The following is a 24141-nucleotide window of genomic DNA, read 5'->3' as shown; positions in this document are numbered from 1 at the left end:
TCTATGAGCCAATGCTATATGGGGGGGTGGTAGAAATTAAATATTTCAGCCCCTTTAACCTCACCAGACTTGCAGGATCAAAATCAATATTTTAACAATAACCCTCAGGTAAAATCTTGTGCATATTAAGACAAGAAACTCTAATCTAGACTATTGTTTCACAAGCTTCATAGATTTTCACAATCATCTGGGGAGGTTTAGAAAAAAAAGTACAGTTTTTCGGGTGTTTCCTCTAGAGATCCTGATTCAGTATGCTTGGGGTAGGGCCCAAAATTTGTATTTTGTAAAGCTTCCCATATGATTTGGATATAGCCAGCCCAGAATATGTCCTTGAACCATCATTTGGGGGCCATTGATTTGATCCAAATTCTTCCCAGATGTCTGAAAATAAGTGGGCAACCAGCCTCTCTTTAAATACTTCCATTTACATGGGTCATTTAGTCACCTCTTAATTATCCAAGACAACAGACCATAGCACCAGAACAGAGAATCAAAATCCCCAGAAAGTTGATTCAGCTGGATCCATGACCCTTGTTCTGAGGTAAACAAATTTTCGCTTAGGGACTTGGATAGTTGCCTCAAGGCTGCTGAAATCTAGGAGGACTTAACTGACTTTAAAGATATGTGGGAAGAACAAAAATGAAATGAGAATTATGAAACATCCTGCTTTGGATTATCAAATCCATGTGGTTTAAAGTGTACAACATTCAGCTCCTCAAGGAATCATTATTGTTATAGTGCCTGGTAAGTAAATTCCCTGGCAATTAAAATAGAATATTTTGTTCAAAGATACAGTGATGCTCACTTTATTTAAAGATCTTGATGTGTAACCTGAACTACGCATTCAGTTTGATGAAGTATGGAATATTTGATTTCTTATATTTCTTGGATAAGAAAGATAGTGTTAAAAAAAAAAAGTCAATCTAAGTACTGGTGGCTCATGCCTGTAATCCTATCTACTCAGGAGGTTGAGACCTGAGGATGTTGGTTTAAAGCCAGGCTAGTCAGCAAAGTCTTGAGATCCTTATTTTCAATTACTCACCCAAAACCCAGAAGTGGAGGTGTGACTTAAGAGGTAGAGCACTAGCTCTGAGCAAAAAAGGCTCAGGAACAGTGCTCATGTCCTGTATTCAAGCCCCAGGACAGGGATACACACACACACACACACACACACACACACACACACACACACACACACTTAATAACTGAAGGATAGAATAGTTACTGAAAGGGTTGTTACAGTTGAGGTTCTTCACCTCCTAAACTTATATATATATATATATATATATATATATATATATATATATATATATATATATATATATACATATATATTTAAATCATTTTCACAGAAAAACAGGTCACTGATAACAGATACATGAAAAGGGAAACGTAAATCGAAACCACTATGAGGTATCTCACTCTGAAGAATGACTATCATTAAAAAAGACAAAATTCAGGGATGTTAAGATCAAGAAAAGAGGGGTAGGCAAATGAAGAGGAGGGTGGGAGGGAGAATGCAATCATAATATTCAGTGTATATGTGTGAAAATGGAACTAGGAAAATTGAGGGGATGGATAAATTTAGGAGAGATGGGGAGAATGATGAAGGGGTAATCAAAATGCTTTGTACTCACAAACTGACATGTGGAACTAAACCCCCTTCATACAACTACTTAAACATATATATACACATACGTATGTGTGTGTATATATATGTATGTATATATATGTATGTGTGTATATATATGTATGTATATATATGTATGTATGTATATATATGTATGTATATATATGTATGTATGTATGTATATATATATATATATATATCCATTGTGGGGCCTGAACTCTGGGCCTGGGCACTGTCCCTGAGCACTCTACCACTGAGCCACCTTCCCAGCCCCAGGATATATATTTTTAAAAGACAAACCCTCTGTACAGTATTTTCACAACAACAAAAAAAGATTATGGTGAAAGGGGAAAAAAAAGATTACAAGTGCTGGTGAGTATGGGGAGAGTAGGAAATCCTATATTTGGGTGGGAATCTAAATTGTTACAGCCATTATGCCAAATAAATAGCACATGGGTTCCTCAAAAAATTAAAAATAGAGATAACATATGTCCCTACAATCCTTGTCTGTGTCTGTATGCAAAAGAAATGGAAATTAGTGTTTCCAAGAGACATCTGCACTCCATGCTCATTTAAATATTATTCCCAACAGCCAAGATACTGAATCAAGCTAAGTAACAATCAACAGATGAATACATGAATACATAAAGAAAAGCTGGCACGTGCGCGTGCGTACGTGCACACACACAGACACACAGACACACAGACACACAGACACACAGACACACACACACACACACACACACACACACACACCAGAATGTTATTTAGCTTTAATAAGAAGTAAATTCTGTCATTTGCAACATGAAGGACATCATGTTAGGTGAAGTAAACCAGGGACAAAACCAAATACTGTATCATCTCTCACATATTCTGGATCTATAAAAGTGGAAGTCATAGAAGTAGAGTAGAATGGTGGTTGCCAGGAATGGGATGGAAATGGGGAAATGATGGTCAAAAGGTATAAATTTTAATTTATAAATTGAATAAATTCTGTGTATCTAATATCAGTATGGAAGACTACAGTTTATTCTATTATCTTGTTTACTTAGATTTGATGAGAACAAAATTTAAGTGACTTCACTTTGTACCTAGCCTCATACTACATTTATAGACACACACACACAAACACACACACACACACACACACAATCTAATGGTATCTTTTAATATGATTTTCCTTGCTATTCCTACTTAAAACTGCAACTCCCTCCCAGTTATCCCCAACTCCATTCGGTATGTATTTTACTCACTATATAAATATATTGTTACACACATACATGTATATATGTATATATATATATATAGATAGATTTATGTATATATCTCTCCATTACTCTCCTGTTTAAAATTTTTATTTTCTACTCTAGATCAGGCAGGCTTTTATGACTTACTGTCCCAATTGCTTATCTTTGTCCACCATTCTTCATAAAGTATCTTATTTTTTTCTAATATAACCTATTTAAAAAGTATCCATGGCCCCATATTTCCCACAAACTGCCAGACATGTGGTTTGGCAGTACATGGCTTCTAATACAGAGCTATGTACCTCTAGAACATTGTGTCATACTACTCTGTTAACATGGCCAGCTTTCCAGCCCAATTGAACTCATATTCTTCACACTGCCTTTTTTCTTTTCACAGTGATTGATCATTCTGCTACCTCAGTCTGAACATCTGTTGTTTCCTGTCAATCTCACCTATTGATAAAAACTTTTCTCATTTCCTATTCTTCCTGAAACATTTTGTGCTCAACTCAATACCATTATGCTAGCCCCTTTGTTTGAACCCTATTTGTAACTCTGCTATATCTAACTTTCTCTTCTTTTTGCTATGATGATTTGTGTCTGTGTCTTAGTTATTCCACTAGCCTCCTTACTGCCACATAGGAAGTCCAGAAACTCCTTGACATTACGCAGTAGACTCTATATACCTTTGTATCCCCTTGGAGGGTTGCTAAAATATGTCTTGGAACATGGCAGATATATCAAATATTTACTCAGAAAATATTTATTCAGTATTTATAATTTCCAGGCACCATGCTTGGTTCTGGGAATATAGACAACAACAAAAAAATTCATATAACCTCTGTTTTCCTGGAACTTATAGTCTAATGAAACAGAATGATAATTGTCATATGGTCTGAAAAAATGTGATATTAGTCAGCAAACCATGAGAAATCACATAAGATACACTTAAACTATTAAGAACATATTTGATGCAGTGAACTAAAAATAAAGAGTATAAAGGTTGCAAAGCCTAAACTCATTCTATTGGTCATTTATTCCCTCACTGGCCACACATTAAAAATATTTTATTAGTATATATTTATACAAGGTAGTGTATTTTATTATGATGTCTTATGCACATATATAAGATACTCTGATGTCATGAATTTTTCATCATTATATTTTAGCCTGCAAAATTGTAATGCTCCTGAATAAAGCTACTCCCTTAAATTTCTTCTGGATCCCTTAAGAGATTGTTGATGTTTTACCTTCATATAAGGACAATTGTTTTCTAGTAGGAAAAGTTGATGAAGGAGGCTTCCAACCAGGGGAAAACTTATGTCAGGTGGGCTAAAATTAGCATAAAAATACACTTATCTAAGTATACTTAGATAATCATACCACTATTTAAATAATGTCACTATTCTTTGAGATTATTCTTTCATAACAAAAAATCCACCTTGTACAGTCTCTGTCTTATACTCCTATACCAAATGATTTAAGTGGAAAGTCAGACTATTCTTCCTCAACTGTAATTTGTTATTTGGGAAGAGGAATACATCAGAAAGAAAGAGAAATCAATGACCCAAATTTATCATACTTTATTTCCAGTGATCTGTAGGTCAGAAACGATTTCTTTCATATGAAATTCTTTCAGGAAGTTGTATTAATACTTATGCCTACATATCTGTTTGGTCAAAACTTGAGCTTCACTAAATTTTATGTTTAAAAAATATGCTCCACACATTTTGGTTGCTTATCCAGATGAAACCTGATTCAAGTGAATATCAGGGAAAGCTTGTATCATTCAGTACAGCTCACTCTGAGGAAAAGGCTGTTTGTTTTTAACCTATTAAGTTTTAGCTGATAATATCTAAAGACTTCCCCCATCCATAAAATATGTATTTAAGTTTTAATACAGGGAATTATCAAAGTACTAGATCATCAAATTACCTAATTCTTAATCTTGGTTTTATCAGATATATTAGTTCCAAACAAAGATATTATATTGGCATGTGGAATTCTGCCCAGAAACCTTGTAAGTTCATGTCATAGACAACAACATATTCAAGAGCCAACATGTTATTTTAAAGTTTAGAAAATCAAGAAAAAGTAGACCTTATTCCACAAGCTACTTCAAATGATGTGGCACTGAATGAGTGTATACATGTGTGTAGGACACATTATAACATTATGACACATAAGTAATCACAAAGATTGAATAGAAAAAAGTTGAACAGTTACTTTCTGATTCCAGTCAGCACACATGGAAATTCTCAAGGCTTCTTTTTCATTTCTGAAAATTTCCTAGGTCACCTAGCTTATGGTTTTCCTGACAAACGTGTCCAACAACTGCATGTACAACTGTATTAAAGGGTGGATTCTTGTACATGGCAGTAAGTAAACACATCAGGAAGTGTTTGTCTGTTTGATTTTCAGATGGTACTTTTCAGATCTGTCCTATTGAATCTTTCATAAAATTATTGTTGTTGGTTTTTTTTGGGTCCGGTCGTGGGGCCTGAACTCTGTCCCTCAGCTCTTCAGCTCAAGGCTAGCGCTTTACCACTTGAGCCACAGCGCCAGTTCTGGCTTTTTTCTTTTTGCTTATGTGGTGCTAAGGAATCAAACCCAGGGCCTCAGGCATGCAAGGCGAGCGCTCTACCACTGAGCCATCTTCCCAGCTCCAAATTGTTGTTTTTTTTAGAGTGATGTCACACCTGGATGCCATCTTCAAATTTTCAATTCATTGTAGCTTCAATACCTTCTATGAATCCGCTATAGTTTAACCTCCTGAACAGAGGAAATACATACAAATGCATGGGAAGACAATGTTGTTATTGTGAATGTTGCCATTTTGCCAGGAAGTTCTTTCACTTTGCTGAGTTTAAATGTCTCTGCTGAGATCTGAAACCCATTTCCTTTTCAGCAGACAGTGTTTCTTGTTCCTCTGCTCTAGAAGTACTCTTTTAATTACTTGGAGAAAGCCAAAAGGCAGTCACTCAGTCTTAAATCATCAGTGAATGAAGCCCAGTAACATTATGGATGGATGACCTCAAAGGCTATTCAAGACTGTACTGAACACTAACAGTACTGCAGCCACTACCTGATTCCATGCTCCCCCTAACATCCATAAAAAATGTTAGGCTGTTTGTTTTCATTCGGCTTCCACCTCCCAGAGTCTTGTTCTTAACCACATAATTTATAGTTGTGTATTTTTTTTATTATTTCCCTTTTTTTTGGTTGACTTTCTCAAAATCTGCTCCCTCAGCTAACTGCCGTGCTTGTTAAAATTGCATATTCTTGGACAGACACAATCTTAATTGCCAAGAGGTGGAGCCAAGGGATCTACATTTTAACAAACTTCGGATAGAATCAAAGCTGTGAGTCTTCAAATCTGAGAATCTTCTAGAACATAATACCATAGGCTCTAAAGACAAACTAGAGATTTTGTTGGCAGTAACTTTTTTTTTCTAACTCCATTGCCTATGTTCTCAATTATTCTTTAGTATAAATTGCTCTGTTTCATCTGTATCCTGCCCATCACTGAAGTCCACATCAAAAAATGTCATTTGCTCCACAAAGGTTTCATTATTCTCCACCTGGTTTTGGTCAGACCCACTTGCAAATTCCCATAACATTTTATTTATATCAGAAATATGCTCATCCATTCCACAAAATTGTAAACTTGACACTCAAGACGGTGACTTTTACATTCGCTTATATTTCTTCAACTACTTTTTTCATGTAGCAGAAGCCCAAATTCATTTAAGTGTATTTAAGATCTAGACTAGAATTTGATATAATGAGAAGACCCTTTTTGGTCTTTCTCTTTAATTAACATACATTAGTTATATGGGTGGATTTCATGGTCACATTTTCATATATGCTTACAGTATATTCCAATCAATCCCTTTATATCTGTATATGCTAAGTTCTTTTGTAAACATTTGAAGAAACTTTCATTTTGTTCACTATTGTTTAACCTGTGTCATAGTGGATCTCAAGCTTTTATTGTCTATACAAAGTTAAAAACTAGTGAAAGTATTAAATTACTTTTAATAGGTGCTATAAAACACTGAGCAGACAGTTTAGAATTACATGTAACCAAAAAAATCTGGCTATTAATGTCTTCTGATTTTACCACTCTGTGTCTGATTTCCAACTCATTTTTTCTTGGAAGACAAGCCACTATTTTACAAAGTTCTATTCTACATATTAAAGTTCAAATATTTTTACTTTGTAAAAGTGATGAGAAGATCACAAGTTATGTTACAGTGGGAAAACTGTATGTATTTCCTGTTCTCTGGGCTGACAGAGCTGTAGGGATTTTCCTCAGCTTTTCTGAATGTGCACCTTGTGTCTCAAACCAGACATGAACATTTGGACAAGAAGGAGAATTTTTTAAAGGAGAGTTATGAGCTTCCAAGCTTACATAAAATAAACTAAGGTCCAAGATAATCAGATCCTTCTGGCGCTTTTCACTTTTTTTGCAGTTCTTCTTGCAATTTCTCTTTGAGAATGTGCCCTATCCACTGCTCCACAGGATTAATAGCCTGTGAAAGTAGAGGAATAAACCAACCTTATGAAGCCTGATAGAGCAAGGGTAGAGTGGAAAATAAAATTTGTCCTTGGAGCTTTAACCCAGAGCTAGTTACCTAATGTAGTGTGAATTTTCAGGGACAAAAGCTTTCCATTAACAACAAAAAAGGAAAACCTTCCTTCCTTCTTGTTTGCTGGGTCCAATCTCCTCTTCCCTAAGGATGAGAATTTCACCTTAAGGATAAGATTTTCACCTTGTCGAGAGTGTTCAGGCTGGGAATGCCTGACTCTTACCTTTAAAGATCAAGCCCAGAAAATCAAAGTGGGTAGCCTTTCCCAGTGATTGTCAGAACCACACACACACACACACACACACACACACACACACACACAAAAGTTTCTGAAACTTGTATAATAGATCCCAGAGCTTTCATATGGTTTTTCTTTTAGCAGCTTATTTACTGTATCACGGTTTGCTGTTATTTGTGCATTGTACCTTTTATTTCCACAGTTCCTTTTGCCTTATTTATATTTGGAAAAATTATCTCCACATATTTTCCAAAGTCTATAGCATTTCATTTTAAAGAGAAAAACAATAATATACAATCCTTCAAACAGACAGTGAGATATTTAGTTTCACAAAAATCTTCATGGAAAATTATTTGAGTTAAAATATTAAAACACAGGTGATAACAATGAATTATTTACTTCTAAATGTACATGGTGCCCTCAGTTATTACTTTAAAAAATTTCCATAATGCTCCTCAGTACATGAATGGATCAAGAAAATGTGGTGTATACACACACACACACACACACACACACACACACACATACACACACACACACAAAATGGAATTCTATGCCTTCGGCAGAAACAATGACATCACCCATTTGTTAGGAAATGGAAAGACTTGGGGGAAAAATATATTAAGTGAAGTAAGCCAGGCCCAAAGAAACATAGGTCCCATGGTTTCCCTTATTTGCAATAACTAGTATATGTCTAGAACAAACCAAAAAGGTCAAAAGCTATGTAATATGACCATATAAGATGATGTTAAGTGAAATGAACCACAGGGTAGGGACACAACTGTTTTTTTCTTCTTTCTTGCTATTGTTTTTAACATATTTAAAATGTACTATGTGATTTTTTTTGTTTCTTTTGTATGTTCTTCTCCCACGGTATAATCCCTGTTTTCACTATATTTGATTCCCGTTCCCTGCATCTTGTATATACATTTTTCTAATTGGAGGAGGGGAAAGGAAATAACAAAATGCTTAAATAAGGATACAGGTTGACCCATTGTAACAATGAGATGTACAAGACACTATGTTGAAAACAAACTTTACAACTTTGCGGGGGGGGGGGGGGGGGGGGGGGGGGAGGGAGAAGTTGGAGAGGTGGGGAGAGAAGGGATGGTAAGGGAAAAACAAAGGAGGAGGCAACTATGTTCGATAGGAAATGTACTCATTATTTACTCATGTAACTGTAACCCCTGTGTACAGTATTTTTACAATAAAAACATAAAAAATAAATTAATATTAACTAGAAAATATTTCCACGAAATAGGATTCTAGTCCATTACTTCTCAAATTTCTATCATGTTTCATGTGAATCATGAATGGATCCCATCAATTAAACAAGACTATAAAGAGTTGGCTACTAGTTTCACTCCAGAAAATAGCCTCTAAAATTTATAAGCAGTAACAACGTGCCAGGAACCAGAATTATGGTCCTACATTTCTCCTTCTTCCTGATTAGCAAAAGCAAACAAAGTGATTTTGACAGCCTTTGGTACTCAGAAGCATCTTCCTGGTCTCTGTCACTGGAGCATCACTAAAAGTGACAAAAGATAGCCAGACTCCTTGACTGATTGTTTACCATTGATAGCAACTCCATACATGGCCTCTAGGTTTACATAGAAGCAGAAAGGGTGACACACTGCTGTCAATGCATATACTGCCCAGCCTCTTCTTCCTTTGAAAACAACCATATTTAAGAACAGAGCTATGACTGTAAAGTATTAAAAGGTTAAGTATCCATTTTCCTGAAACCACCCCTTATAGAGGTAAGGTAGACAGATTAACTTCAAAGCAAAGCTACTTATGGCAACCCAATTGTACCTATGATGCACGAACCTAGGTAATGACATAGCTACTCAGATACCATCCTACAGTGCTCCAGATATAAAGCACAAAACATTAAATAATATCATAAATCCTCATTATAACTGTTAGTATATTTTTCTGAGATGATATTAAATTATTGATTGAAAAGAAATGGCGAAAAGTGAATCAGATGGGTCTCTTTTATATGACACACACTCTTCTTTCCACAAAACATCACTAGGTACTAGATTCACAACAATTTTCCCTCTCCTTTAGGACAGTTATGAAGTGTTGAAAAAGATCCCATATCCACTCTGGGGTCAAGCCAAGCCTTGAAGCTTCATGAATAGGAATAATGTGACTAGATTTTTGCATGCTTGTGTTCATTGAATAGTACTCTGTCACTAAGTATTTTTTCATTGAGTTGCATTATTTGCAACATTTTTTAAAATTTTATGTGACTCTACTTATTTCAGTGTGGTGAAAACTAACGCAAGTTAAGATAGGAATTCTAGTGAAAGACTGATTGTTGGACCAACATTTTATATGACTGTTCTTTGGCTTTAAAAGAAAATACATCAGCCATTCTTGAAGACCATACTTTAAGTTAAAAAAGCATCTAAGAAACTTTCTTCTCAATATTTTGTAGATGCTTTCCAAAAAAGATATTATTAGCTTCTACTCTAGGCTAATTCAAATAGCTAGATAACATCAATCTAAAAACTTTAGGCAAGGGGCTGGGAAGGTGGCTCAGTGGCAGAGTGCTTGCCTTATATGCATGAGGCCCTGGGTTCGATTCCCCAGCACCACATAAGCAAACAGCAAAAAGCCGGAAGTGGCGCTGTGGCTCAAGTGGTAGAGCACTAGCCTTGAGCTGAAGAGCTGAGGGACAGTGCCCAGGCCCAGAGTTCAGGCCCCATGACCGGACCCCTCCCCGCCAAAAATAACTATAGGCAAGAAAATAATGAACTCACATTGGCAAGTGAGTTTTGTATATGCCTTTCCAACATGAAATCAGTAACATCCACAATTACTTCAGAATGATAAATAAATATTCATGCTTTATCTCTGTTTATAACATTTTGACATGACCAATAGCCATACAGTACTTCCCTTTTATTATGTTAATTAGCACGACTTTCTTATTTTATACTGACATATTTCTACAGTTATCTGTATCAGACAGAAATAATTTACAGCATTTCATGAAGTGTGCCAAATCCATCAACTGTTCACACTATAGAGACCTAAACAGAAAATATTCAAGGCCCTCTTCTCCCTTTCTAGCTTTCCAAATGTCCTGGTTTTACACTATGCTATTTATCCTGGCACACAATATTCACTTTGCTGTCAAGGTCTATGACTTGAGCTTTAACATCCTTATGTTACAGTTTCCCATCATTATTTTCTTTCTCACACTGAGGTGAAACAAAATTTGAAACATAATTTTAACACTACTAATTTTAAAGAATTTTTATTCCTGTAAACAAAGTATACATCACAATAACTTTAAGTATACATTTCAATGACTAAGTATATTGATACTGTGTAAATATCATCACCTTCTTTTTCCTCACTTTATTAGCACAATTAGTTCATTCAAAAGGATTAATTTTGACATATTCATATATACATACAATACACTAGAATAAAAATCCTTTATTGTTTGCCGGCACTGAGTTTTGAACTCAGTGTCTCATACTCTCACTAGAATGGCTTGCACACAGCTACTGCTCTACCACTTGAGCCATGACTCTAATTTTACTTTTTGTTGGTTAATTGGAGGTGGAGTCCCACTGACTTTTCTTTCTGGGTTGGCCCGAATTTCTATCCTCCAGGTTTCAGCCTCCTAAGTAGCTAGGATTACAGATTTGAGCCACCAGTGCTTGGCTTGATGAAAATTCTTGAAAGGATCATCTCCTTTCCTCCTAGATTACTTGGTCATCCCAAGTGAGTTAGCCCTCCTTTCTTTGGTTCAGTTTTATTTGGTATTAGAAAGCATTCATAGTATGTGGGGATTCAAGGAAGGAGTAAGAATATGGTAAAGGAGGCAAATTAGCTGAAAGTGCACTGTGTGCATGTGTGGAAATATTATAAGAACCCTGCTTTCTGCAATAGCCACAGTATGTTCCTGATTTTGTTAACAGAGTCTGACATATTACATCCTATTTGATTGCATAGTTAGTCATCTATACGTCTAGATCATAATCTCTTTGAGAATGAAGACATTTTCTTCTTCATCTGTGTCTCTCCTACAACACCTCGAACTTAAACCCATTAGGGGATTTTTAGAAAATGCCTGTTAAATGAAAAAGCATAAATGTGGCTATACATTTTTAGAACCATTCTTTTCAATTCTTCACACCTGAATAAACTTTACAATACAATCTTTAAAAGCTATCATTTTATTTTTTTAAAGCTATCATTTTAATTACTGGTATTGACCACAGGAATTTTTCTTCCAAATAACACTTTTCTTTTTTTATTTATTGAAAGGTATATTCAGATGATTTTATTTAGAGGCTTGACCCCTCGCACCTACCTCCAACAAGAAAATTTGCTCCTCTTTATGGTTCCTCTGCCAGTGGTTGAAAATAAGTGGGCTGGAAACTATAGCTTTCCCCAAATAATCACAATGTGCTAACTTAAGTATTTCAGAAGTAAACAAAAAGCTTCAATAACAAGCAAGACAACAAAGTAAAAACATCAAGGTCACAGAACCTTTTTAAAACACCCATCTGGATATTTACGATGTTTTCAGCATGCCATAAGCTTATGCAAAATATGTAACTCAAAAGCACAGTCACTGTGCTTTTTAAGATATCAACTCTTGAGATTTACTTTTCACAGACACATTGTACTCTGATCAAAGAAAGTAAAATCAAGAGAAATCAAGTTGAAAAAAATCAGATTTTTAAAAAAAGAAAGTGCTTCACCTCCTCCTCTCTACTCACATACATGAAAATGAAATAGAGAGTACCTCTTTGTGGCAATGTGGCGCTATTTTTACTTTTTCTACCATAGACTGCTGCCTTCATAGGGCAGGAAGTTACAAGTCCCTCCCCCACTATAGCCTGAGGACTCACCGAGTATCTGAAAATACGTTGGACTGGCACTAGTCCCCAAAACCTGCAGGTGAGAAAAGATAATGTTCTTTATTGTTAAATATACTTGCTCTTTTGTTTGATTGTATTTCTTCCACTGGCTAATGGCTTACCTGTATGTTACTATCCATTTTAAATTCAATTCTGGACTCCTGGACACCTATAAACCTATGGAATTATTTTGGATTAGGGTTAGTTTAAAAATAATTTATGTATTTGCTTGCTATTTATTTATTTATTTCAAATTCTTTTCCCTTAAATATACTTGTGAGAAAGCCAAAGAAAGGTGTATGAAATCAAAATTAGTGATAATAAATCAAAAAAGAAAATTTCAGCAAATGGCATTATTTGCAGCATTTTCTTAGTTTTCCTCACTAGTTCAAATTGTGACTAGCCACATCATGAGATTCATTTAGGTGGAGTTCATGAATTTTTCACCTGTTCTCTGTAACTTTGGTTAAGTTCCTTAAACATTTCTATCTCAATTGCCTTATCTCATGAAATAATACAATAACTACTTTTATGAGTAGTTGTTACTATTTACAAGATCCTACAGTGTCATGTAAACATATTAAATAAAATGAACAAATTATTGTACTTTAAACTATAAAATAACTGATGGTATGAATAAACACTGGCAGCAGATTGTCTAATATATGTATACATGTATATATATACAATATATATACAATTTTTTATTTAAATGAGTTGCCATTCAACAAAGAACTTTATGGATACAATGCATCTTGATCTATGGATAAAGTCTAACCTTTGGATAAGCTTATCTCTGCAGGTTTAAGTGGTCTGGGGTGATTTTGCTCATGATTTTCAAAACTGGGCTCAAGTACTAAATGTGTCTCTAACAATCATAGATAGACTGGTGTAGCAGTAAAATCCTTCTAAGATCAGGCAGCCAGTGTAAGAGGATAAAGACAAACATTACAAACACTCTCAGGCTGAAATTTCTGTCTTCCAAACCTCTCTCCAACCTGAGACTTAGCAATCAGTAAACACTTGCCTGTCATTTGATTCACCTACATTTTCAGCAAATGATATACCTTTCATCAACCTCCCATATTTCATCTTATAGTCTGTATGTAAAGTGGTCAACATGTACTGGTTGAGAAGCACATGCTCTGTTTAACATTGAAACTATGTATTTAATTTATACATTTTCAAAATGTAAGTAAAGCCTAAGTACCTGGATCTTTCATTCATTTTTGAAACCTAAGAAAGACAGCTCATAAAATTAGGGCCAAGTTAAAATGAATAAAGAACTATTCTTAGTAACAAAATCAATAACACAATTAAATTATATTAAAATGCATTGTTTTTACAAAGTGACAAAGTGTAAATATGCATGACAAACACCATATTGCTTTGTAAAACAAAGATAAGATCAGCATGATTAATTTTACTTTGTTAACCAGGCCCCAATGTAATTCAGTAGAACACTATTAAAATGCCACAGTTAACACATTTTAGCCAATACTTCAGGAAGTACAGCTTTTCATATTGTATAAGATCACTTATTTTGGCTGTTAGAACCTGGCCATTACCTGATAATCTATCAAGCAGACCCGTAAAATATGTAAATAGGCAGCTAAATGAGACTATTGATACTTGTCCAGGAACCACAAAGTAAGTGCTTTGTTTCAGAAAGAATGCTGAAACACAAGTTAAAGCCATAATTTAGTACCTACTGTTTACTGCAGTGCTGATGGAACTCCTTAATCAGGTCAATAAAGTGTCCTGAGGAAGCGATGGAAATCTGGCTGGATTGATTTATTCATGCCTGAAAGAACACAGAAACAAGTGATCACATATAGCGCAGAAGAGGTGTTCCCATGGGGAAATTTTAACGGGTATATACTGAGACCCTAGAAATCGATTACCATGGGCAAAGGAGAGTATAGAGAGTTACATTTAGCCCTTAGCACTAACAAAGTGGAGTGAATGGCAATCCTTTTACCATCTGACATCTCTTTTTGGTCTTTGGGAAGAGTGAGAGAAAGTAGGAATGTCAGTGGCAGGGTTCACAAGTCACTCCCTGGTCACAAGGAGCTCTTAACTATGATGAGCTATCCTAGAAAAATCCGACAACCCCCAGTCAAACTCTCAACACAGTTAAAGATAGAAGCCTTCTTTATCCAGGTCAGCATATTTTCCTGAGGCATTCTCATGACAACTGTCTCACTGATTATTAAGTACACAGGGAGGGAGACCCTACTGGCCCTTATTTGACAGCGTAGCTGATTTTGGAAGACTAATTTATACACACAGATACTTTACATACGCCACAATACTTTGAAATAGCTTCCTACATATGGGGTGATTTACGGGAACCAAAACTACACCCCACCCAATTCTCTCACTGTTACAATTTAACTAATGATCTGCTGCTGAGGTTTGAAACCATGCCTGAAATATCCTTGCTCCTTATAGAATCTATCCTTGAAGCTACTGTCTCTAGTGACCTCCTTAAAAAGTGAAAATACTAAAGTACTGCCTATACATTATCCTATTAACTATAATCAGTTGAGGTGGATTACACTTTAGAAAGTCCAGGGGAATGAAATATAAAATGAAATTTGTTTTGCTTGGTAGCAAGATGGGAATAAAAGAACACAGAGGGAGAAAATATTAAGTAAGGCATATGGTGGGATTACCTGAGCAGCTACTAGATCCCATGATATGTTTTGGGAAAGGATCCTACAAAGGAGTAGGGAGAACATGAAAGTGCAAGGGAAGAAAAGTATTGCCACAGCTTTCACATTCACAAATGTTCAAATTAGTCCATTTCATAAATTGCATCTCATCTAGACTCTGAGATTTTTCTTTCAAAAAGACATGAGTCTAAAAATCACTTAACCTAGGGACTCTTCTTCCTTCCTTCCTTCCTTCCTTCCTTCCTTCCTTCCTTCCTTCCTTCCTTCCTTCCTTCTTCCTCCTCCTCCTCCTCTTCCTCCTCCTCCTCCCCCTCCCCCTCTCCCTCCCCCTCCTCCTCCTCCTCCTCTTCCTCCTCCTCCTCCTCCCCCCCCTCTCCCTTGCCTCTCCATTTCCTTTCTCCCCTCCCTCCCACTCTTATGGTACCTGGTAAATACAGTACTAGGCACACTGAAACCTCAAAAATGTTTTGAAAAGACCTGAGAAAGCAAAAGTAGTGGTGAGAATAAAATAAAAGTGTGTGTGTGTGTGTGTGTGTGTGTGTGTGTGTGTTGGATGTGGTGGCATTCACCTCTAATCTCAGCACTCAGAAGGTGGATGTAGGAGTAATGACGAGATTGAGGCCAACTTGGGCTAAAGGTGAGGCCTTATTTCAAAAAGTTTAAGAACATGGGCTAGGAAGGTGGCTCAGTGTTTGAGTGTTTGCCTTGCATGCATGAGGCACTGGGTTCAATTCCTCAGTACCACTCAAGCAGGAAAAATTGGTGCTCAAGTCAGAGAGCGCTAGCCTTGAGCTGAAGAGCTGAGGGACAACACCCAGGCACAGAGTTCAAGCCTCACGACCGACAAAAAAAGTTCAAGAACAAAAACAAAAATTAAAAAAAAAACTGTCTCTGAGAAGGTGCTAGAAAGTATTAGAAAAAAAGCTCAAGAAGAGGGTATATAGCCCAAAGTCATTAACTGAGGCTCAAAATCAAAAGTATCTTTCCATTGAGGAAACTTAGGCAGGGAATTAGAAATGACCAAAGTTCTGAGTCCTGCTGATCGCTAATTGTGTGTAAAGGCAGAACCAGAACTGCTCAAGCATCACCTGAATGGTCCAGATGATATGTGAAGACAAACTTGCATAATAGTCCACAAGGACAGAGTTCAGTGACTGAGTATTATCACAAGTTCATCAGAAATACTAAACAAACTTAGCTGGGTGATTAAAACACATTTTATTGAAATGGTGGATATTGATAGGTAATTTTTATTTTTATTCAATTCATTTCTCATATTTTATAAACAGGAATTAGGCTACATATCAAAATATGATTCTAGCTTAGTAGCTCACTGCCATTGTATCTCTAGAATAGCCATATACCCTAAAACTCTTCTGCTTTATTTGTTCTTTCCAACTCTAGACAAGTTAGCCTGAAAGTAGACAATGTGAAAGGGAAAGAGCACTGATCAGAGTTAAAGGACACCTGGTTTCTACTCCTGGTCTTAACAGTTAGTGATGTGAGCTTGGGAATATTCTTTCTCTTCAATTTTTTGTGTGCAAGATAAGGGAGTTGGACTAGATTATCCATGTTACATTGAACTCTGATAGTCTAAACCTAGTAGAAAGTTTAATTTGACTCATGGGCTCAATTTTAGATAAGGATATGAAGGAAAGGGAAGGATATGTGTGCATATCATCTGTGCATCACTACTAGAAACCTGAGAATTCCCATACCACAGCCCTCATGGCCTGGATCCCCATGATCCAATCCAAAAGTCATTATTAAGCAGACTTTCCTAGTTGGCACAGACTTGTTCCTATCATAGACTGCTCCTCATCAGAATGTACCTTAGGACTAGTGTCTCTACTCTTAATTTCTAAACTATTGAAATATGATCAGTGGATTTAATGTGATACATTAATGTTAGGATTAGAAGATCATGTCTATAATCTTCACAAGGACAATTCTGGCATTTTTCCAGCAGCCTTCTTTAAATACTCATAAGGACCATTTCAAATCCAGACACAAAAAGAATCATGGGACACAAAAAGAGAATCATGGGAGATGAGTAAAGGAGAAGTTACAGATAGCCCGAACCCCTCAAATTTGAACCACTAAGACCGGTTCAGCCACCTATACATGGACTAATTCAACAAGTTCAGTTAACTTCTATGTATGTGACACTTGAGATAGCAGGCTGTTTTTATTAATAAGCCTCATGGTATTCGGATAATGATTCAATGAGTCTTATAATAATTTCTCATTTGCTAACAGAACTGATTGTGCATTTCAAATGAAATTAAACTTTATTAATCTTATTAAATGATTGATATACTTCAAATGAATGTGTGAAAAACAAAGCACCTGAAATCATTCTGGGAAGTAGGAAGGGAGATGAGAAAGAGTGGAGGGGAAAGGTTAAAAAGATCAGAGCTCATTGTATGCTTGTGTGGAAGTGCCACACTGAAATCCATTTACAGCTAAAGTATGCTTATAAAAGAAACTTTCCAAATGATTTTTGATATCCTATAAATCCTTATCATATTTTTTGCTTTTACAAACAAGACCACTGAAGCACAATGAAAGTAAATGATTCATCCTAAATCACATTACAAAGTAACAGCTGAGCCAGGTCCAGGACCTCAGTTTTGATGCCAAACCCTTGTGTTCCCTTATTCACATCACCTTATCTGACTGTACATTTTCTAGTATGTCTGTGGGTATTTCACTTTCCTTCACATAGTCAAACCATTTGAATGTGACCTTTACATTGCTAAGAGCTATCAGTTTTCTAAATCAGACAATACACTATCCTTCCTATTTTCTTTAGTAAGTAAACAATAAATAGTCTTACTGCATGTCCAAGAAATCACCACTTATTCCTCTCTCCCATCTTTCCCTAGCCACACTTCTCCCAAATGCAAACATAAAAATTGTACATTCTTTATATTGAGTCCATCCATTTCCAGTGGTGTTGAAGACTGGAAGGAATAAGGTAACTACAACAGGGCAGACATACTTTGTCCTCTTTGACTCCTTTGCTGCTGATACAGTTTACTAAACTCACAAGCTAGAATGAAAGAATGGTGTACTGAGATTAGTAATGTCTTTCTATAAATGAGATCACCGTGGTGGATATCACAGATGATTAAAAATTATGGAGATATGAGCCCTCAGCCCTCTGAAACTTGTAGACTGGCAGTAATGAGCCAACAGATCAAACTAAGAAAAATAAAATAATAAAACACAAAACAAGTTCTACACTGAGTAGGTCAGATTTTAAATTCTATAGAAATTTGTATTTAGGATACAGATGCATGTTAGACCTCAAAGTAGTTGGAATTTTTCATGAGGCATCTGCAAAAGCAGTCATTTCAATGATCCATATAACTAACATTCTCTTTTTCATTTATTCACCTACACAACTTATAACTATTTTGCTCTTTAAGCTGCAAACTTGATCAAGCATAATATTTTCAGGTGCTGAAGGAAGCCACATAAAATTACTTTGTAATAACCACCTTGGTCCTAAGTTCCAGTTGTAAGAGATATCATCTGTGTGTTTGTTTACGACTTTCCTAGGAGGAGAATCACTTGGGAAATTTCAAATTAACCTCTGGGTATTGCTAACCTCTGGGTATTTGAAAATCTCTGTCCAAAAGGGAAGAAATGTTAAGGTTGATTACCTACCACATAAGTTACGCTATCTCTGGGCCGTGGGACAAATATCTATGGCTAGTGTCAAATACCAGGCTAAACCAATACTTGGATAATATGGAAATGTGGAATAATTGTGCTAGTTCCTCCACAATGTAGTAATGCCTCCTTTAGGCAAATTGTTTAGAGCTGAATTCAGATACAGTTGATGTCTGCAACCCTTTTTATTTAATGATATACACGGCTGAAGATTTGGGCATATTTTAAACACATAAAAATGAAAGTTGATGTTAAGTCATTCTAATAGAGTTTCCTCTAAAAACTGTACAATGCTTCTTTGAAAATTTATGTCTAATTTAGTCACATTTGCATGCATTAACCCAATTGTTACTTTGAACAGATGAATATTCATATTCATCTTCAAAGAAGTGGTGATAACTTTATTATCTTTTTTTCCTGGAAAAATTCAACATATTAATTAAAAATAAAGTTAACACATTTTCATATCTAAAAATCATTTGCAAAAGAAAGTTGTGATTTCACATACCTTTCTTGTGGGTGTGAAATTATATTTAGGCTTTAACATTTTTGGAGTGTAAATTAGATTGGATTTGTTCATCTCCCTCCTAAGCATGCTGACTTCCCTTTGTTTTAAAGAGAGTTCTAAGATTTTGACTTGTTTTCTCACATAGCAAGGGAAAAATAATCAAAGTTTTCTAGGATGGTTTAGGCTTTTGGGAGTATACTTACGAATTTTTAGAAATCAACACATTTCTAAATGTAGACTTCAAAGCATTCCCAAAGCTTGCTGTCAGTTCCAGGTCAACATCAGATTCTGGCCATCCTTGAGCTAATTTTCCTTCATTTTCTCTCTATAGAATTTGTGCCCTATGCTAAATCAAGTACCTTTCTAGCAATGACTTTGGCTGAATTTATTAAAAATAATTATTATCCTTGATGATTGAGCACTCCAATGGAATCCAGGAGCTAGTAGAGTTTTTGAAGCTATCTAGGATTAGCCTTAAGTTTGATTTGAGGTGCTCAATCATCAAGGATAATAGTTATTTTTATATATTGTATATTTATGATGTATAAAACATTGGGAAAGATGTCTTACATTATGAAATTTGATTATTTTCCTCGGTTTGTAGATGGGAAACTGATGTTAAAGACAATAGTTCCTTATTGCCTTGGTTCTCATTGCTCTTCTTTAAAATCATTTTATTGAAAACTAAATTTTCATGGTTATTAAGGCTCTTTCTATTGTGGTATGTTGTTTCAGTATGAAAAAGCTACAACCTATTGTCATGTTTATTCCTTTCTACTTCACAATCAAGAAAATTAGTAATAGATGTAGTCAAAATGCACTAACTTCAAAACCAGTGTTTCTTTTTATCAGATCTAGACTTGGTAAACTTAAGAGGAGGGTGGATAAAATATTTAAACTAGAGAATAAAATGAGGATTATAAAAACATAGCTGAAATACTTTATTTCTATTCAATCAACCTTCCTTCCTTTGTTCCTTTATTCTTTCTTTCTTTCTTTCCTTCCTTCCTTCCTCCTTCTCTCCATCCCTCTCTTTCTTCTTTTTTCTTCTCTTTCTGAACTCAAGGCCTGTACTCTGCCCTTAACTTTTTTTGCTCAAGGTTGGCACTGTACCACTCGAGCCAAAGCTCCACTTCTGTCTTTTTGGTGGTTAATTGGATTTTCAATGGACTTTCCTACCCAGTCTGATTTCAAACCATGATCCATAAGTATCAACCTTCTGAATGGCTAAGATTATAGGGGTGATCCACCAGTGCCCAGCTATTTCATTTTCTGTTGTATTATTGGTAACAACAAGAGACATATACAACATAGCCCTTGTTTTCATTGCAATTATGTTTGAGGAGGAATATTACATATTAAAAATGGGTTTTAGAAGATAATATGCACAGTCGTGATATTTTTCCTTTATCAGAGTAATATCACCTATATTAACCTGATGTTATATAAAAAAGATAAGGTTAGAGCTTTTCAAAAACTATTTGCTTTCTTTTTTATAACTTAATCTTTGACACACTGGGGTTTAAAGAGCAAAGGGCCCCAAATTATATATAGAAGACTCTGCCAGAGATTAGGACAAATGTGTAGTTTAGATGCAAGCAAATAAAAAGAAAAATTTCAATCTATTTTACTTCCCAAAACAGAAAAGAGTCTCAGCTGATTGCCTGTGCACCCTTGAATGACAGGACTATAGCCTGTGACAAATAGATTCTTTTATTATTATTATTCATTTTATTAGTGATGTGGGCAAGAGAAATGGGACCATCAATTGCTTCTCTTCCTAGGACTGGGTAAGGATCAGGAAAAGGAGTTAAATTCCCAAAGAGTTCTATTTGATTGGTGCTAAAAGTGTCTGTAAAATGAAGACAGAGGCTTACTTCTATTTTAGTTTCCTACTATAGAGGGAGATAATAAGTTTATTCATTCCTAAGGATACAGGTGAAATTCAGTGAGCTATTTGGAGGAGTCAATATCCAACTTAGTATTTATTTGCCTTTATAATATTCAATATGGTATTATAACAGCCCCTTGAAGTATAGGGACACTTGCTGCATTTTTCCACAAAAATATTACTATAAACAGGACAGGTCAGTGCAATTGGTTCGTAAGTACAGAGAACATTTTCTGAAATTAATACCTCCTCTTGAACAAATTCTCATCGAGGATAGTTTTTATGAGATTCAAATACCTGCCAGTGTGGCTGGTAGAAACTTTCTCTGAGCTAAAGAACTTGACTCCCACCTGTGAGACTGATACCATTGCCTCTATGCCTGAGATAAACTAGATGAAAGATATACTTCTTTGTTGAATAATCCAAACTCTCTTAGACAGTCCTGCTTATTCAATAAAATTATGAAACTTTTTATCTGGAAAGATTAAATCAATATAAATAAAACCCATGAACATCACTGTTCATAGCAAAGGAACAGAAAACTTATTTGAGATTTAATACTCAGTTTGATAATATTGCCACCTCCTTTATCTTACCCTTATCTCAAGTAGAAATCTATCTTTTCCTTTCTTTTAATCCCTAAGTGTGGTTCCTGTCAGTTGCATGCCACTGATCTTATCTTTGTTTTGAAGTTAAAAAGAAAGCTTTTAAAATATTTCCTTCTTTGAGTGCAAACAAGCAATAACAAAATAAACTACAAAACAATTTCACTTACATTTTTTTTCAAAAACAAACTAAACCAATTATGAGTATCTAAAATGTAAATTTAATCCGGTCATTTTATCCATTGTTGGTTTTTAAATATGCTGATTCCTTACTCTGATAAAGGCAGCTTATCTATGAAAAATAGAGGAACTGTGACTGTTGCCTTTCTTATTTCCTGTATGCCATAAACGTGTTTTTCTTACAGTATGTTTTCTTTAAAAGCAGAATCTCTACAGCTACCATAAATTAAAACAAATCATTTTTTACAGTGAAAACATGCAACTTATACAGGCTGATAAAAGACTGCCTTTATGTTGGTAAAAGTCTTGAGGTACTACAGCTCTCATTTAAAAAAATCATCATTTTCTTTGAAAAGCACACAAAGTTCACCATTTTAACCATTCCACAGATAAAAGAAAATATCATTCATAAAGTATTATGACAAAGAGTAGATACAACCTTGCACATTCATGAAAATAAAATTACTTAATAGGGAACAGGTTAAATTACAAATGATCACAGAGCTATTTTCTCCAACACCAATGGAGTTATGTACATTATTATATTTTTGTTTGTGCAAATGCCAAATAAATGTGATGTGAGGATTGTCCAAAATCATTATGTCCATAAGTACCCTTACATCTTATAAATTATCCAAAATCTGGTGTAAAGACTATAATTCTAGATATCAAAGGTGAAAGATAGAGATGAAAGCTAATTGTGCATTAAAAATTGGAGCTTACCGTTTCAGTTTCTTTCTGTTTTCTCCAGAGGTCTCAAAAAACTCATTCGACAGCCACTCCAACCAGGATGTTACTGATCTGTGCATCAGCTCTGACTCCCTGTTCTGAGAATAACCAATCCAATCCTCCTTTATGACCAAGAAAAAGAAAAAAGAAAGAAGACCAGAAAGAGGAGAGAGAAGAAAGAGAGAAAGACAGAAAAAATAAAGGGAGGAAAGACAAAAGAGTAAATAGAAAACAAAAAAGCCAAAAATATAATGAGAAACGCAAATGAAAAAAAATTAAATTAAATTTTCAGCATTACCTAACCACTACCATGTTGGAAAACATGGTAGTGAGATGTCACAGTGAAATATGCAAGCTACTCTGTGCACACTGAACATTTCCGTTTTCCAGGGGGCAGCATGCTTGCGCTCTCTCTCTCTTTCTCTCTCTCTCTCTCTCTCTCTCTCTCTCTCTCTCTCTCTCTCTCTCTCTCTCTCTCCCTCTCTCCCCCCTCCTCTTTCTGATTAATGATGCAGAGCTATGAGACATGCTGTACACAGAACCTGCAAAGCTTCACACTTAGCAGAAGAAACCTTCCTTTCCATTTATAGTGGCATAGTGCGTTGTCTTACACTTCTGTGGTTGCACTCAGTTTTGAGTTTGTGATAACACGGAGACTGTTTATGGAATCCTTTGCAGAAACTAGGCCCTTCTGGCCATTTCCATAGATAGCAGAACACTGTAATCTTCAATACGATCCTTTCTCGTAGCTCCTCACTTGGGTTCCAGTATCAAAGTGGACATTTCTCTAAGGATGGTCCATAAGTAGTTCTAAATAGAGAGGTTAGGCTGGGGTTTCTTGAATACACAAACCTCTAATATTCCAGTGTTGAAATGCATATCTCTCTTCATAAGAGGAATTTGGAACTATAATCCATCTTCGACTTCCTGTTCAGCTACTCTGTTACTCTCAGAGCCCCTCTGATCAGGAAATGGGAAGAAGCCCTCATTTTCTTCCAGTGGTCAGGGAACATTGAATAAAAAGAGGCTGATCTTCTGTAGCCCGTACTTAGGCTTTCGAAGATGATGTTCCAAGGAATCCCAGAGCCCAGGAGCCCCAGAACCAAGTGCTATACTACATGAGGCATCCAACACACTACCACCACCACCACTACCATCACCAGAGAGGGGAGAAGGCAATGTTTAGGACCTAAGTAGTACCTCCAAGGCAGAAGGGAATTCTTCACATAGGCTTTGGAAAAAAGAAATACATTAATGCAGGTTCAGC

General features: G+C 35.7%; 1 protein-coding gene across 7 annotated transcripts in view; it reads right to left on the bottom strand.

Moving 5' to 3' along the window:
- Positions 1 to 23275, bottom strand: part of Gpr174 (G protein-coupled receptor 174) — a 28050-nt gene extending 4775 nt beyond the window's left edge. For 2 of the 7 annotated variants that reach the window (XR_006145559.1, XM_042668283.1), the window contains exons 1-4: positions 22869 to 23070; positions 14315 to 14406; positions 12725 to 12779; positions 12594 to 12636 (exon numbers count right to left, since the gene is read on the bottom strand). The gene's annotated coding sequence lies outside the window, so the exon portion shown is untranslated. Of the gene's footprint in view, positions 1 to 12593; positions 12637 to 12724; positions 12780 to 14310; positions 14407 to 14583; positions 14840 to 22868; positions 23071 to 23172 lie in introns of those variants that run through there. The other 5 variants (XM_042668284.1, XM_042668285.1, XM_042668287.1 and 2 more) reach the window with 5 other exon arrangements.
- Between the last annotated feature and the right edge of the window lie 866 nt (positions 23276 to 24141).

Source organism: Dipodomys spectabilis, unplaced genomic scaffold (assembly GCF_019054845.1).
Source record: "Dipodomys spectabilis isolate Male_0828 unplaced genomic scaffold, ASM1905484v1 ptg000424l, whole genome shotgun sequence".
Classification (NCBI taxonomy): Eukaryota; Metazoa; Chordata; class Mammalia; order Rodentia; family Heteromyidae; genus Dipodomys; species Dipodomys spectabilis.
The sequence above is the reverse complement of the archived record's forward strand: the minus strand, read 5'-3'. Positions and strand labels throughout refer to the sequence as shown.